This window comes from Ambystoma mexicanum, chromosome 11 (assembly GCF_040938575.1).
Source record: "Ambystoma mexicanum isolate Mex_15411 chromosome 11, UKY_AmexF1_1, whole genome shotgun sequence".
In the NCBI taxonomy this organism is placed as follows: Eukaryota; Metazoa; Chordata; class Amphibia; order Caudata; family Ambystomatidae; genus Ambystoma; species Ambystoma mexicanum.
Genome location: NC_090934.1, coordinates 97171403 through 97186685, shown reverse-complemented (window position 1 = coordinate 97186685; position 15283 = coordinate 97171403). Strand labels below are relative to the sequence as shown.

The 15283-nt window shown below is 50.9% G+C and overlaps 1 protein-coding gene across 1 annotated transcript in view; it reads right to left on the bottom strand.

The window, feature by feature from the left end:
• Positions 1–6376, bottom strand: part of LOC138503107 (uncharacterized) — a 112003-nt gene extending 105627 nt beyond the window's left edge. The window contains exon 1 of the mRNA XM_069622616.1: positions 6248–6376. The gene's annotated coding sequence lies outside the window, so the exon portion shown is untranslated. The remainder of the gene's footprint in view (positions 1–6247) is intronic.
• Positions 6377–15283: the final 8907 nt, after the last annotated feature.

Sequence of the window (15283 nt, the reverse complement as noted above, 5' to 3'; positions counted from 1 at the left end):
ACTTGTCCCTTGCAGCAGACAGCATGTAAATCGTACATACATTCATATTAAATGACCTCTCCTAAGGCACACAGTTTCCAAAAATCTGTTGCTTTAAAATTGTCCATGTGGATGAGCTTGAGATAGGCAGAAACCAAAGTCTGGCGAGCATTTTGCTGAACATAATATTAGTCTAGATGAGGGGAAAACTAAATGACATGCTTTTATTTTACACATGAAATGAACTCAGTTTCACTGCAGCTGCTTGAACACAATTATGGCATTTCCTTTAAGATACTGTGCACTGCAGTTTCTTGAATATCAGTGCAGTTCTTCCTGGATTTGTCAACATCATTGCCACGTGTCTTTCTTTCCCTTCATGAAAGGCAGTTGCGCACCTCTCTTTATTTGGACATTGAGGCACCTTTTCTTTCCTTTTGATTTGTTCACAAGGCCTTATGTCGGACCTCTTTCTGTGCAGGCCTTGTATTTTGGGGAGTCCTCATACAGGACTCTGGCCTCTTTATGGCATCCGGGGCTATTTCACCCAACAATTTCACTATGCAATGTAGCTTGCAGTAATTTCTAAATGCAAATGTGGACACCCTCATTGGACCGTGTGACTCACAAGGCAAGCCATACTGATACCAGCGCTAGAAATTCAGTAATTGTGGGAATGAGACCCGGAATCTACACTGCATTGCCAAATGAACTGAAGATCTATTTCCATTGAGTTGTTCACACCGGTTAACTACGCCTATGCCGTGCAGAAGGCTGGGACACAGACTTATCAGGCCGTTTCAGCCGAAACTTAAGTCAGTTCCTTAATCCATTGTTACTCAAATTCTATCAAGTTTCTTTTGTTAGAAACGAGGGTGGACTTCCGTTACACCCAGGAATTCATGTTGATATAAATAATGTGCTTGTGTCAGGTTTACATTTGCTGGTAAACTACTTGATTTGTTTCAAATGATTTTCAACTCATTCATATTTTGTTGTACATGTATGTAACATATGGGGTGATATGTGTTTGTTAAGATCATGAATCTCTTTTAAGGGCTGGTTTTATTTGCTTGGTAATGAAATGACTGTCACTTTTTTTACCACACAGCTGAACTTGTAATGAGGGAGGTCCATGTGTTTTCAAAGACATTCCTTGTTTGTGCACTTTTGGTTGACCTCAATTCAACCCTTTTTTTTATTTTATAAACTGGTAGTGCTACCCCTACCCCACACCCCAATCATCCCAATACCCACCTCTCGCCCCCTACTCTTACATACACATATGAATGTGTATGTACATGTAATTGGCTGATTCGACCAAAAGTGAATGAACAAAATACAAGCATTCAAATGAAAGTCTTCACGAGTTGGTCGGTAGCCCTTAAAACGTGGCAGTAACACCATTACCACCGCATTTAAGGGCTGGCCCTATTATGAGTTGGGCGGAAAGTTTGGAGTTTTACCGCCAGCTTTTTACTGGAGGTTAAAAATCCAGCTTTCCACCTGTTTTCAGCGCTATTACCACCGGCAGTGTTTAGGACGGCGCTAATAGTGCCATGAAACCCCCATTGGTTCCAATGGGGAATGTGAAATAACTGTTAGCCACGCTAATAGCGCCGGACCGAGGAGCGGTAACACTATTTGTTCTGGCGGTATATCAGCGGTATTACTGCCAGACTTGTGATGGGACCCAGAATACCTTAATGAGGTCCTACATGGGGTAAACGATACATCTTCTCTACTCCTTCATACCCTCTTCCTACTCTACACCTACTTTATCCCACTGCCCCACCACCCCTCCCACTTGCACTGCTAGCACCCAGAAGCAATGCTGTAGCACATTGCAAAAATCCCAAATCAATGCGCCCTCCCTGCACTTTTCATTTGTGGAATACATAGTCAACCCGTTGGGGGGAGGTTGGCTTTAATACAGAAATATTAAATTAAAAACACCTAGAAAAAAACTCAGACGACGGCGAAATGTCAAATTAGATGAAGCCTGCTTAATAACAATTGGAAGCTTCTAGAAATATTTTCTACCATGAAAATGATTTTTTCTAGAAAATGATGTGGCTCCCACAAATTCATTTTAACATCTCCCAGTCAAACTGGGAGGGCAAAACATGCACACAATGCGCGTAATTCTCTGTGGATTTTGCAGGCGGCAGAGAATGTCAAAAGAAGATCTATAAATGCTAATAAATAAATAAATAAATAAATACATATTTAGAAAAAGGCGTTCCCCAATATGTGCCTTCAATATTTCTATTTTGAGTTTTGTCACTAGGGGGCAGTGCCGTATTAGTTAAGCTTTGTGGCGCAGTGTAATTGGTTGCAGAAAAGGCATGGCCTTTTATTGAAGGCTACCCATTCAGGGCTCTGTGTAGGAGCTACTGCTGCTGGGTGCCACTCACCCAGGCTGGCAATAATAGAGACCCGCTTTGCAAATGTGCCAAGCTAAAAGGGCGTTGGAGGGGTATAGAGGCAGTTTTTTCCTCCTGACATTCATTTACAAAAACAATGGTCTGGGGGCTTCCCAGAGCAATGCCGGCCATCATGATTAATACAAAAACTTCCCGCCATCAAGGTTCAGTTTTGTCTATGTTACCCTGAGTGGAATAAGTATGCCCAGATGCAGGTCCCGTGCCTGCTGGGCCTAGAGAGCCAAGGTACACCTCACCGAGGACACCCAGTGAGGCTGAAACATGTCTGGGGATGCTTGTGGTCTCGTGCAGAAGAGATGTGACCTTGCAGCTTGGACTGCCCCTTTTGCGGTGACACCAGCCAGATGGCATATGATCACCCCTTCCACAATAACATTGCAGGCTGAAGAGCGATGGCGTGGAGGGACTGCCAGAGCAATGCCAGTGTTATGATTAATTCAAACCTTCTAGCCACCAACCTTCAGTGTTGCAAATGGATTTGTGTCTGGCATCAGCTTGAAAGCACAAGGGGACCTCTGGCACTGTAACGGCTCCAGTGACAAAGACTATTAATACATGGGATACATTTGTTTATTAACATCTCATGGTGGTCTCAGCTACATGTTCCGCGTGCAGAAACGTTATGGGATTTGGAATCCAAACTAATTCTAATTTGACCCTAGGTTGCAGCTTCGTTAAGATCCTAAACCACTGACTGGCAACTTCAGCCATCCATTGCTTGCTGGCATCGGGCCACACCAGCTGGGCTCAGGGACCATTCACAACTCTGATGTGACAGGCCCAGGACACCCCTAGGACAACCCTTGCCTTGGAGATACCATGGGAGGGGCAGATGGGGCCCATCACATGGGAATTGCAGGGTGCCGGGGGAAGCCCTTTGTTTTTAGAAAGGGCAGGGCACAATAGCGGGCACTAGCCCTACCAGTGGGCTATCTCCCTGTGCAGAAGGCAGCTGTTTGGCGATATGGGTGAAGATATCCCCCTGCCTGGGAGCTCCACCAGTGCCTGGCGCCACTAGCCTCCTTGTATTAGGGGTGGGATCTCTTTATGAGCTACAAGCAGAGGAATTGGGGTCATTGTGGGGTAAACGGTGGGTGGGAACAAGCCACAGGATAGATTTCAACAGTTACTATCCTTATCCCTACAATTAGCATCGGGGCGGCATTGGAAAGGATTGACTGCTTGCATGGTAAGGGAGGCCTTACTTGGCTTTCAATGGAAGTACTGGGGCATTTAAGCTTGCACCCAGCATATGATGACTGGATCTGGACATGTGAGGCCGTACTTCACATATTTTAACTAAACTTGGCATAGCGCCTCGATGCCTACGGGTTGCTGCACGCTCTATAAATTAAATAAATAAATGTTTCAATGACTGGTCAAGAGGGTAGTACTGGGGCATTTGAGGCTGCTCTTGGCATATGTGTGTTACAGCTTCACAGGCCAACTACACCGGGCACAGGAAGCATTGTGTGTGCTGGCGGCTAAGCTCCACTTATTTGGTGGCACACGCTCCTCACGTAGCAAATCGACCAACCGGCTTGAATCACAACTCGTCCGCAAAGAGAACCCACAAACAATCCTTCTCTTGTCGTGCACCCACCCTCTGGAACTCGATCCCGGTGTCGGCCGGAATGCCCCCACACATCTTCAATTTCACAAATCTTTAAAACATGGCTCTTTCACCAACACCCCACCAAGGACTAATTCTAATGGGCACACATCCTGGCGCACAGACCTCACAGTACTGTGCTGTTAAAAGATGCCCCCCAAATGCCAGCTCCACACACTGAACAGCGCTCTGCTGCTCTCGAGCTAGGTCCGCACTTTAGACTATAAAATAAATGTGCTGCTGTAGGTATGTATGTATGTATGTATGTATGTATGTAGGTATGTATGCCTTGCTGTGTAGTGCCGGAGCGCTCTAAAACAAGGGGATACAGTACTAGGGTTCACTAATAGGGATACATACAATGTATATAATAGGTTAGGGGAACTCTGGGAAGGACACAGGGAGGGGGGCGGGGACAGGTTTGTCAAGAGAAGGCATGGAATGGCAGGAGACAATATTGTAGCATTAGCGGCCACACTTGGCTATCATGGCAGCTCCTAGCCAGGTGAGGCTGTACCATGCATGCAGTGACTTTACCGGGAATCTCAGGCGTTACCTGGCATTGAAAGGAATTACTAGGGCATTTGAGACGACACATGATAGCAGCATCTTGCTATGTCAGGCTGCACCATGCATATCATGGCGATGCATGATGGCATGTGTGGCCGTAACAGTCATAAGATGGCAGTACTCACATGTAGGGGCTACCCTTGGCATATTATGGTGATACATGATGGCGTGTGCGGCTGTAACAGGCATAAAATGGCAGTACTCACATGTAGGGGCTACCCATGGCATATCATGGCTATGCATGATGGCATGTGTGGCTCTTACAGGCATAAGATGGCAGTACTCACATGTAGGGGCTACCCTTGGCATATTATGGTGATACATGATGGCATGTGTGGCTGTAACAGGCATAAGATGGCAATACTCACATGTAGGGACATATTACGGAGATACATGACAGCGTGTGTGGTTATAACAGGCATAAGATGGCAGTACTCACATGTAGGGGCTACCCTTGGCATATTATGGCGATACATGATGGCATGTGTGGCTATAACAGGCATAGGATGGCAGTACTCACATGTAGGGGCTACCTATGGCATATTTTAGCTGCACATGAACATGTGGGATTGTGCTAAAAGATGGTTGCCAACTAAAGTAGTCCTGTGTACGTTTTAGAAGATACACTTATACATCCGTATTCTTTTTCCTGCAATGTTATCTTGGTGAAAGGTCATGTGTTGTGTCACTTCCTGTGATGTCACCGGATGCACGTTTTTACTCCTGCTACCTTTGCCTTCTGTCGCCTATCTATGCTGTGCAAATGCACCCGTGCCTTCTTGAGCTAGAAGCTTTGAAGTGCACTTCAATGCAATCCCTTCTGACGCAGCTCAGCCACTGGCATGCACTTTCTCAGCATTCTGGGGGCTGTAGTCTTTTCGTGAATTTATACTAGCGAAAGCAGAAGTACAAACCATTCAGTCCCACAGTTGCCAACATGACCCTTTCAGATCTGTAGGTGCGTTTCCAGTCCTAGTTTTTCTTTGCATTCTGGGATTTGCAGTTCTACTTTTCCCATTAAAAAAACTCGGACTGCAAGTCACAGAATGCAAAGAAAAAAACCAGGCCTGGATAAGTGCCTACAGATTGAAATGGGTCATGTTGCCAAGAATGCAGTTCCACTCTCCAGTCTACGCTCACGTGACACGACTTGAACTCTCACAATATAACGGAGGACTTTAATTTACTGAGTAAATCATTTGACAGGTGACGGCATGTCCTACTGTCTAGAGACAGGGTCCTTCCAAGAAATACGCCATTTTGCTATAGGCCAGCCAGCCCGGGATAGAGGTAGCAGACACCTCATCGTTTTCACTTTCTACCTATTCAATGGTACTTCTTTTATCAATCTGAAAAGGATGAAAGGCGGAGGTCGGCTATGCCAGGATCAGAACTTGCAAATGACACGCACATCGCTGCAACGAAAGAGAAGCCCCCCCCCCTCCCCCCTCCCCCCTCCTCCTCTTTGCATTTGTCTGTGTAGTGTTTTACCCAAGACCTGCGGGTGCCCCGCCAGTCTCACCCGTTCTCATCTGGCACACTCACCAGTTTCTCACTATATGTACCCAGTGAAAAGTGACGGGTTGGGGATTGGTCGTGCGGTCTCCGCCCCCCTCGGCGAGGTCCCGGAGAGTCCTACCTGAGCCCCCTCCAGCCAGAATCCCGCCTTCTCGTTCTGAGGGCAGGAACGGCCCCTTGAGGGCAGGCCGAGCGGAGGACTCTGGGCTACCCACGTAAGTGGAGGAAATAGGCGTTTTGTCCGTTTCCTCCGCCATGTTAGTGGAGGCAATTCCAATCAAGACGCGTGGGATATTCAGCTATGAAGACAGACACCCAGCTGAGGTCACTCCTACTAGACAGCGGCATAGCTTGGTGGGTAATTGTGCCTGCTGCAGAAATAGTTCCGAACACTGGTCGTGATAATAATATGCAGCTAACACGCCGGTAATATAGCTCCGTGCAGAAAATGGTATGCAACATGTGGAAAGCACATGGGGCGCCGCCCCAAAGGGCCTCGAAGCACCAAGGCATAACAGGGCAGAGAGGCCGAGCACCCCGCCAGTTGCCTCAGTGGGGAGGAGCGGGCAGGAAAAGGAAGTGGGACCATACACTATGACCCCTATATAGGGTACCTGCGCAGGAGGAGCTGCCTCCTTACACATCCACCCCCCCCCTGCAGCAGGATCAGCGTGGTAACGCATGCAACATGAACATTGTACCAGCAGGCGGAACTTACCGGCGATGCGGACTAGCAGCCACGCGCATGAGATTGGCTGAAGCAGGCAGGACCGTCAGTCCTGGGGGAGGATGAATATCCTACTGAGGGAACGAAGGGCAGCGTGTGTGTCTCCCTAGTGCCAGATCAGGGAGAGAAGTGGCAACCAGGCCATGTGTCCAACAGGATGGCGGAGCAGAGAGCGGCACGAGCGGCGGGAGCATAAGCGACGGAAAGTGCATCCACAACTGCCCAGAAAATCACCTACCCGCCTGCTCACAGCGCAATATCCCACCGCATTGATCAAGAAAGCAGGAATGTGGTAGGAAGAATACTGCAGCACGGCGAGGAACTGTGAAGAGACGCGTGGTGTCAATAAGAGGAAAGGCACATAAAGTGTGGCAAAAGCATGGTGGCCATTTTGAAAGGGACAACAGTAATAAAGAAAGGGCCATATCACATGAAGGTTGAGTAGCAACCATTTTGGGTAGGGAAAAAAGACGACCGGTACCTTTGATCGGTAACCAAAAGTGACTTGGCACAAATAAGTGTATCGCTTGATTTGGTTGGGGACACCGAAAGAATAAATAACCCCTGCAGCCGTCCATTTGCCTTTACTCCCAATTATCTTTGTGCATGCACACAATGTTTTTATCCCCCATGAATTGGCATGACACAAGATTTCAATTGGCAAAATTGGCCGCAGTTTTATTTCCATGACAACAGAAGTATTTGTACACAATAGTGACCTCATTCTGTACGTGTGGCGCTTGCTTGCCGGATTTCCTTTGCTTCCCCCTATACTTGGTATAGTAGGCCCCCAACTCCCCCGACCCATTGTACCTGTTCCTATCCTGCCCGTGCAGGGGTCCGTGGGTGGGGAGAGCGCAGTTTGTTTTGGGGGGGAAGCTGAGCCTTATTTGTTCCTACCAGACGCCCCCGCCGTTTAGGCCCCCAAGAGGCGCTGGTCCAGAAGAGCGAAGACCCATTCCGTTTCCTTCTGGCTCGTCCGGAGTCTATCATTTGTGCTTGGTTGCCCAAACACCGCCAACTTGTCATCCTCTGACCTGGGTGCCCTGCGACAGCAATGCCCAGGTGTCCTCCTCCTTGTATTTCGTGGGTGGGTGGGTGGAAAACGAAATTCCTTGCACTTGTCAGGTGGCGGCGACCGGGTCCCAGTGCAAGAGCGAGATGCCTGGTCCCTGGTCCCGCCTGCTTATATCCTGCAAGCCCCGCCCCTTTCCTTTTGTTTCCCCTTTGCAGGCTTTTGGGCCATTCGGCTTTTGGCGCCGTTCCGCCCCTTTGCCCTTTGCCCTTCCGGGTGAGGGTCCCAGCTCCTGGCGGCATGACCCCGCAGGGGTTACCCTGCTGCCTCCTCCATTTTTGAGGACGTTTTCCGTCGTCAGCTCCATAACCCCTGCAGCCGTCCATTTGCCTTTACTCCCAATTATCTTTGCGCATGCACACAATGTTTTTATCCCCCATGAATTGGCATGACACAAGATTTCAATTGGCAAAATTGGCCGCAGTTTTATTTCCATGACAACAGAAGTATTTGTACACAATAGTGACCTCATTCTGTACGTGTGGCGCTTGCTTGCCGGATTTCCTTTGCTTCCCCCTATACTTGGTATAGTAGGCCCCCAACTCCCCCGACCCATTGTACCTGTTCCTATCCTGTCCGTGCAGGGGTCCGTGGGTGGGGAGAGCGCCGTTTGTTTTGGGGGGGGAAGCTGAGCCTTATTTGTTCCTACCAGACGCCCCCGCCGTTTAGGCCCCCAAGAGGCGCTGGTCCAGAAGAGCGAAGACCCATTCCGTTTCCTTCTGGCTCGGCCGGAGTCTATCATTTGTGCTTGGTTGCCCAAACACCGCCACGCCAACCGGTGGGTTCCCGCCCACCGTTGGCTCCCTCCTTCCTCATTCCTTCTCACAACTCCAGCAATTTGGTGCAAATGTTCCAGAAAAAGAGCTCCATTCCCTTTGGGGACAAGTGCACCCCATCGGCTAAGAAATACTCGGGGGTCTTCCCGTCAATCAGGCCATGCCTGATCTGATGGAAACCTCTGCCCCTGCAGAATTTGGCAACTGCCCCGTTCAGCTTCCTCCTCGATTTCTCTACCGCTGAATGGTTCTCTGCCCCTCTCCATTGCGCCCGAGGAATCACCTCGGACCAGATGATCTCTGCCTCCTCCACCTGTGCCGATATTTCCTGTAATGAGTTTGTGATGTCTCTCAGCAAGACCCCCCTCCCTAGGCTGGTCAGGTCATTCCCTCCCAAGTGTATCACCAACACATCCGGCTTCCGCCGCCTATTTAGCAGTTTATGCAATTGCCCTTTCAGCTGGGCCCATTTCATCCCTGGCACCCCGTGCCACTCGATCTTGAATTCTCCTGCCGTCAAGATCTCTTGCTGCTGGTTCCAGCTCGCCTTTGCCCTTGAGATGAATGAGTGCCCCACCACCCATACTGTGCGTAGTTTCCTTTGGTGCACTGCTGGTAAATGACATGGAGGGAACGGCATGGTTATCTTTACACTTTCTCTGGCCTGACATAACGTTTATAACATCCTGACGACCATCTCCCCAATCTCTTAATGTCCTCCGCCCCTAGTCCCCCGACTGATGCTGAGGTGGCGGCCCCAATCTGAAAAGAATGTGTCCCAAACTGGCCCCCTGCCAGACCCATTTTATCCAGACCTAGCGACATCACTTTCTTGAACTGAAAACGGCTTAGTGCGGACCCATCCTTGTGCGTGAGCCATGGCGCCTCTGCCCCTGATGGCCGCCTCTGTCGCATAAAGTTTGCCGTTGCCGCCACCGGGCAAACCCTGCTCGCCTGAATGGCATGTACGGTCAGCGCCACCCCCTTTCCTTTCTGATCCGTCTTTGACCTCCTCACATAAATGATGACCTCAGCGCTCCCCACTTGGATGTCCCTGACGCGCAAGAACCCATTCCCTTTGCCGTTCTTGTTTTCCGGCACCAGTTCGCCGATTATGAGCGCCCCAAAAAATGCCACAGTAAAAGCAGCCGAGAAGAGCACACGCTCTGATTCCTCCTTACATACTTCCCCTAGACATTTAATTAATCCGTGCAATTTCCCAATATCGATTGGCCGCCTTTCATCTGGTTTTGTTATGCTTTGCCTCGCCCAGCCTTTCATGGCCAGCATGACGTAATACTCCTTAGTGGGTTCCTTCTCCTCCTGGAACTGTGAAAACCGACTCCAACAAGCCCTGTACCTCTTGGTTGTACCGGGTGCCAGGGCAGTCTCTACCAAGGCGGTCAGATCGCCCCAATTATCCCCCACCATTGTACCTCGAATGGGGTCATCTCCTCCCTTGCTTCGGGACAGCTCTCCCGGAACCGGTCCCACTGTAAATGAGACAGAGAATCAGCGGCCGTGTTTTTCACCCCTGGAATGTGCCGTGCTCTAACCTCGATGTTTAACTCTAAAAAACTTCTGGTGAGTTCTCTGAGGAGCCTCAGCACCCTCGGGTTACTGGACGACCCTGTGTTAATGATCTGTACCACCGCCAAGTTGTCCGACCATAGCGTGACCTTAGAATTTTGCAGCTGCCCGCCCCACAACTTAAATGCAACCACTATGGGGAACAGCTCTAGTAGCGTGATATCTTTCGTGACCCCTTCCTTATGCCATTCCTCCGGCCACGCCATGCCGCACCATCTGTCACCCAGGATAGCCCCAAAACCCAGGGACCCAGATGAATCCGTGAACAATTTGAGCCTCTGACTGCTTGCCCAGTCTGCCCTCCAGATTGCCACCCCGCTGGAACTTGTCAGGAAGCTATCCCACATCCTGAGATCCTCCTTTACCTCTGAACCCAATCGGACGTGCTGTGCGGCATGTTGTAAGCCCACAGTTTTCAGCTCCACACTTCTGGCAAATGCCCTCCCCGCTTGTATCACTCTGCCTGCAAAATTGAGGTTTCCAGCCAGTGCTTGCAACTCCCGCAAGGTCGCTTTGTTTTTCCCCATCAGCTCCTGAATCAAGCCCCTCAGTTTTTGTACCTTGTCCTGCGGGAGCCCACATTCCCCTTTAACTGAATCGATCTCGATTCCCAGAAATGTCAATGTCGTTGCTGGACCCACGGTCTTTCCTGGTGCTAGGGGGACCCCTAGCTGCTCCATTTTATTTTGAAATACCTCCATCAGGGATCTGCACTCTTCCGTCCCCTCCCTCCCCACGAAGAGAAAATCATCCAAGTAGTGCAACATTCCCCCACCTTTTTTCTCCCGTTTTACCGTAAACTCCAGAAAGGAGCTGAATGCCTCAAAATATGAGCAGGAAATGGCGCACCCCATGGGGAGGCATTTGTCATAGTAGTACTTGTCCCCTACCTTAAAACCCAGCAAGTGGTGACTATCCTCGTGGATTGGTAATAGATGGAAGGCTGATTCTATGTCTGCTTTCCCCAACAATGCCCCTTCTCCTGCCGCTTTTACCATTAGTATCGCATCCTCCAGGGAGGCGTACTGCACCCTGCACTGTTCCTCCGGGATGCCATCGTTCACTGATTGATCCTCGGGGAAGGATAGGTGGTGTATCAGGCGGAATTGGCCCTCTCCCTTCTTTGGCACCAATCCTAACGGAGATACCACCAGATTGCTCATAGGAGGCCTAGTAAATGGGCCAGCCACTCTACCCAGCCCCACCTCCTTGTCGACCTTCCTTTCTACTACCTCGGGTTTCTCCAGAGCAGATCGTAGGTTGGCCGCCTCCCTTCCCCTTTGAGTACCCGCCCCCGGGATCCTAAAGCCCCACCTGAACTCTTGCCATAGCAATTTTGCCTTGGCCTTGTTTTGGTACTCATTTAGAAAGGAAGTCATGGCAAGAAGGCTAACTGGTGTGGGCAATGCCCGTTTAATCATACATTTGTCATTCATTGTTTCCCCAGCATTGCCTTGTTTTGTCGGCGCATCACTCAACATTTCCTTTATTTTTTTGTTTCCCACCATCCCTGGGTTTAGCCTCTCCCGGAGTGGCCTTGCGGGCGCCCGTACCACCGCCACTCTGGTGCTTGTACCTGCATGTCTTCCCGTATGAGCAATACCCTTCTGCAAACCTCCAGCAGACTTCTTGCTCCCCCTGGTGGGCTGCTGCCCGGTACACCCAGGAGGAGGGCCCGCGAAAGGACCCTCTCCCCCGTTGCGGGAACCCGCCTCTGCCTCTCCCACCCCGAGACTTCTCTCCTAGTGGCTCGTCCTGGGGTTCCCTGCAGGGGACCACTTTGTCCATGTACCCCCCGACATCCATCTCGTCCCATGACATTGCTGGCCATATCTGCATCTTTAATCTAAAGCCCCGGTCATACTCCAGCCATCCCTCGCCGCCACTGATACAACTTGTCAGGTGGCGGCGACCGGGTCCCAGTGCAAGAGCGAGATGCCTGGTCCCTGGTCCCGCCTGCTTATATCCTGCAAGCCCAGCCCCTTTCCTTTTGTTTCCCCTTCGCTGGCTTTTGGGCCATTCGGCTTTTGGCGCCGTTCCGTCCCTTTGCCCTTCCGGGTGAGGGTCCCAGCTCCTAGCGGCATGACCCCGCAGGGGTTACCCTGCTGCCTCCTCCATTTTTGAGGACGTTTTCCGTCGTCAGCTCCAGAAACAGGGGTGTCTGCAAATACCGTGCAGGAGCAAGTGGAGGCAACAACAACCACAAAGGCGTGGGTGACTTATCTTCCTAGTCACTCATCTTCCTACAGTAACTAAAAAAAAAAGAAAACAAAGGGGGGAAAAACAGAAACTCGCAACTGCTGGCCTGCGCAGCCCTGCAGCAGGCAACAAAACAAAGAAAATGAAGAATGGAAAGTCCAGAGGAAATGGCCGACCTAGTGAGGAGAATTCGAGCAGCCGCCAGAGACAAGGGCGTGGACTGGCTCATGGCACAGGCAACTGCAAAATAAAGAGAGAGAGCAAGAGGCAGTGGTAGTGCTGGAAGATACCATGGGGGAGGACTATGTGCCGGACACCCCCCACCCCCGGAGAGTGGGTGGCAAGAGCCCAAGGAGAAGGAGAGTGGGAGACTGGGGGAATACTCCGAAGCACCAGAGAGAATGGACACAGCTCTAAAAAGGAAAAGCATGAAAGAGGAAAATGAACCACCACCAGCAGCCAAGAGACCACAAAGAGCCAGGAAGGCATTGTAGGAACAGCAGAAGATAATGACGAGAAGGAAATGGGAAACAGAAGCAGCAGGCTAAGGCCAAGTCTAAGAAGTCGCTAGGGGCCTTGACAGTAGCGTCAGACCAGGATGCATAGGGTGAGGGGGTTACAAAGATGGTAGAGATGCATGTAGAAAGAGCGCTGAAAAGTTTGCAAGACAGCAGGCAGGTCAAGAATGTGAATGCTTGCAGGGGTACCTATGGGTTGCAGGCCAGGGCAAATGTAGAAGGTGTGCACGAGCGCAGCAATGGGGGAGAGAAGCAAGCCCACAATAGGGGGAAATGATGTAGCCATAGCGGGCAGGGGAGCGCGGGAGAGGGGCATAGCAGCACCCAGTCAGACACTGCAGGGGAGGGGCGCAGCTCCCGGACTAAGCGGGGAGATCAAGCAGGAAAGAAAGGAGCTGGTCCCCTACCATTGGGCTTTCCATGGGAAGCGCGGGGGCTAATAAAGAGCGGCGTCCAAGGGACGAGAAAAATAGAAGACATGCACGCATCGATGGTGGGGGTCAGCAGGGGTCTGGGTGCACACCCATGACCACAAGGGCTGCAGGCTTAGTGTGGCACGTGCCCTTGGAAATCAAGAAGATATGGAGCAAGGTGTTCATTGACATATTTACTTCGCTCGAGCTAGAGCAGGTGGGGCCAAGAAGGAGGACGACTGGAGGGATGGCAGGAAGAGTGTGAGGAAGGAAAGGAACATCATGAATTGGCTATATGCCTTCAGGAGGTGCACTTCCATCATGGTAGAGAAGTTCCCGGGGGACGCTGTTGCACTCATCACATGCGAGCAGTGCATCCAGAGGCCCAGGGGGAGTATGGGGGTGATGCCTGGCTCGAGTACGATGAGGGGTTCAGGTTGAAGATGCAGATGTTTCCAAGCATGAACTGAGATGAGGATGAGGTCTGGATGCATCCATAAGATCATATCTAGCAATGGGCACGAGAGCATGCCGGTGGGGAAGCAGCAGTTATCAGAATGGCGAGAGGAGACGTGTCACCTTCAGGGTGGGGCTGGTGCTTGGCCAAGGGACAGCAGATCATGGAGGGACACCTCCTGCTGGAATTCGAAAAAGGGAACTGCACATGGGGAGCCAAGTATAAGTTCAGGCACGCGTGCAGCATATGCGGAGGAGACCACAAGGCTGCCCGGTGTAAAAGTAAGGAGCACCACGTCTGGAGCAGAGGGAGCAATCGAACGAGAAGGGAGGTGAACTTAGGGCAAGGGAAACAAACCTCTTTACTCTCGGGACACGGCGCCCTCTCCCGGGCTCGTTTTATGTTAGGTGAGCGTCTGGGATACTCGTGAAGGGCGGCCTTAGGGAGGATGTGTCATCCACCGTCCTGTTTGGCGTTTGTATCCGCGTTGGCGGCTACGCGCTGGAAGGGCGAGCAGAGGTTCCGCTACGTGATTTCTCCTCAGCACACCCTACGGTCTAGTGGTTTCCCAACATGGCACCGCTGGGAAGTATTTCCTTCCTTCTCTCCCAGCGATCGCTGCGTTGCAACCCCCTTCACTACGCTAGCTCACATCTTTGGGTCTATACGCTAGTTTTCCAGTCTCGACCGCCCCGGTCACTTCCTTGTTTCCTCGGTCTGCCTCCCTCGGACCACCTATCCTTCTCTCTTCCTTTCTACCTCTGCCTTGCCTCTCCTTCCCACTTTCTCCTTACCTCTCGGCTTGTTTTCTCCTGCGGCGCGCGGCCCCTCCGCGCCCGCCTTCTCTGCCTTACCTTCGGCTGCGCTGTCTTCCAGCCGCCTCGGTTTCTGTTGCTCCGGAGTAGTTTCCTCCCGCTGGTTCTCTTTCCGGTGGCTCTCCCTCTCTCCGGTTCCTTCTCTACATTGGATATCCGGCTTCGCCTGCTCCCATCAGCTACCTACCTCAAGAACGCCACTTCAGCTGCTTGCTCCGGACCTTCTCAAGCTGCTTCTCTCATCGGAGGGTTTTTTCTGCCTGAACAGGCTTTTTCCCTTCGCTACTGTCTGATCGCGGGAAGGAGGCCCCAAGTTTGCTACACTTTAGCGCTCACTGTGGCTTCCTCTCGAGACAGATACGTTCTACACAAAAAAGAAAAAGGACTATCTCTCTCACAGGCAACTGCAACCGGAGGACTTGGAATCAGGTGAGGAGAGTGGGGAGGAACGGGAGTTGGCAGAATCCTCCAGACGGGACAGATTGCAAAGCCAATCAGAAAAAATTTCGGCAGAAGAGCAGATACAAGAACTATGGACGACCATTCAGGGAATGTCCCAAGAGCTACAAACTGTTAAGGCAGAGAAC